A 2,620-nucleotide genomic window follows, 5' to 3' on the forward strand; every position below is an offset into this window, starting at 1 on the left:
CCACTGCCTTTCCAGCTGCACTGATACTGGGGATCTCTCCATTTTTCCTTACCAAAAGGTCTGGATGCTGTTCTTCACTATCCCCAGGACCCAGCCCCAAAACTGAACACAGCTGGTGATCCTCTCACAGGAAAGGCACTATTGGCAAAATCAAATGCTGGATCACACCTTCCCCTGGCTCTACATTACCAGCAGCACTAGTAACGGGGATCACTGCATTTTTCCCTTTTGAAAGGTCTGAACACCTTCTTCCTGGAGCCCGCCACCAACACTGAATACGGCCAGCGATCCTGTCAAGGCAAAGGTGCTAGGACCAAAATCAAGTGCTGAATCGCACCTTCCCCTCACTCTACATTAACAGCAGCACTGATACCGGCAATCTCTCCCTCTTTCTCTGCTGAAAGGTTTGGACATCGTTCTTCACTGTTCCCAGAGTTCAGCATCAACATTGAACATGGCTGGCAATCCTACTGAGGGAAAGGCACTAGCAGCAAAATCAAGTGCTGAATCGCACCTCCCCTGGCTCTACATTAAGAGCCACACCAAGACTGGGGATCTGTGTGCGTTTCCCTAACAAACTGTCTAGGTGCCATTCTTATCTTCCCCTGGAGCCCAGCACCAACATTGACCAATGCCAACGATTCTAGTACGGGTTCTCTCTTTCCCCAAGCACCGCAATACAAGCCACAGCAAGACTGGTGATCTCCACATCTTTCCTTAAAGAATGGTCTGAAAGCCCCTCTTCACTCTCTGGATCTCGGCACCAACACTTAACACAGCTGGTAACCATGTCATGGCAAAGGCACCAGCTGCAAACTCTAGCCTGGATTTGCACCTTCCCTGTCGCAGCAAGACCGGGGATACCGAACGGTCTGGATGCCATTCTTCCCTTTCCTTGGATCCCAGAGCCAATATTTAAAACGGCCATCGATCCTGTTGCGACCCAGCTCATAAAAGCGCCCCAGGTGGGCTCAGTGGGGTTTGCGGAGGTTCTGTATATTCCCCCTGGGGCAAATTAAAGTGAGACGACACCAAAGAATTGAATACTGGCTTATAACTTTAGTATGTATAATTGTTTAGGGGAAAAGGGAAATGTAGGCTATAAAATGTGGAATGTAACAGAATTATAAAAGAAAACCATTACTTGGTAAAGACAATTCATGACAACACTACCACCCATCAACAGCACCAAATCTTACAGCAATGTGATAATGACAGCATAGCTTCCAACAATACTAAGAAACCCACCACTGCTCATGAAACTTGCAATTACTTATCAGTACCAAAATGAACAACCTACGGGAAACCTGCTAAACAAGCCCCAAAAGGAGTTGGCATAAAACTTAAAAGGCTGTTCTTACCATAAAAATTTCTTTCTTATGTGAAGATGAAACCCCTCCTGGTGCATCTTGTACCCATTGCCCCTTGTCTTTGTTATGTGGCTCCTTGTAGAGAAAACCACCCCTCAATTGCCCCAAACTTTAAAAGCACAAATGTACAGCTGAACTGGTTTTCACACTTAAGTGCAATTCATGAATTCACAGACACAACCCTTCTAGGGCACCACGCTGAAGACACTGCTCCCAGAAGGGATACAGGCAAGGCTTCCCAGCCCAGGGCTCTCAGAGTAGTTCAGTCTCGGGAACTCATCCTACAACACAAGCTGGGAAGAGGGGAAAGCAGGTGTTATAATGCAAAGAAGAAATAAAGCACTGGTAGCTGCCTCCCAACGAGGGCAGTTTTCCCCTGAACTGTTCCTAAGGAAGAAAAAAAAAAACCTGAACATCGTAGGTAAGAGATCTAGGTTACAAAACTGCCAACCTAAAGCACACCAGAACTGGGAATTTTTTTTTTTTTTTTTTTAATTAAAGAGGGAGCATTACAATACACCTTTTCTTATTTGCTTTCTGCTTTACACTTGTATGACATTGTCCTGTGTTCAGCTGAGACAGAGTTCACTTTCTTCACAGTAGCGAGCAAGAGGCTGTGTTTTGGATTTGTGCTCAGAAGAAAGCTGGTAACAAGTGATGTTTACACGGCTGCCAAGGTCTTTCAGCTTCTCTGGCTGTCTGCAAACAGGAGAAGCTGGGAGGGAGCACAGCCCCAGTTACTAGCCCAGGATTTGATCTTAGGGTCGGGATTGAGACCCAGAGTGGCCAATAATCTATTCCATACCATACCCGTCGTGGCCAGTATAGAGGCGAGGACCCTCCGGAAGATCGGCCCTTTTGGTTCCGGATCTCTTTGGCTCTGGGTCATCTCACTCCAGGTGGTCGCTCTCCCAAGGCCTTTCCCCCTCCACCCCGGTCAGCTCTGGGTCTGGGACACTCGGACTGTTCTCTCTGTTCCGTGAGTGCGGTTTCGGGACTCTCCCTGCTCTGGGATCGTTAGCCGGGAACAGGCTGAGCCTTGGTCATCAGGTGGGGGGGGCAGTGTCACTGTGTGTCGCTCATTTGTATATAGGATTATTTTCAATATTACTGTAGTTTAGTTATTAAATTGTCCTTATCTCAACCCATGAGCCCTTTTTTCCCTTTTCCCCTTTAATTCTCTCCCCTGTTCTCGGATGGGGGGGGGTATTGTGTGAGTGAGTGTGTGGTCTGGCCCCCAGCCAAGGGCA

Source organism: Pterocles gutturalis, unplaced genomic scaffold (assembly GCF_000699245.1).
Source record: "Pterocles gutturalis isolate BGI_N339 unplaced genomic scaffold, ASM69924v1 scaffold10047, whole genome shotgun sequence".
Lineage (NCBI taxonomy): Eukaryota > Metazoa > Chordata > Aves > Pterocliformes > Pteroclidae > Pterocles > Pterocles gutturalis.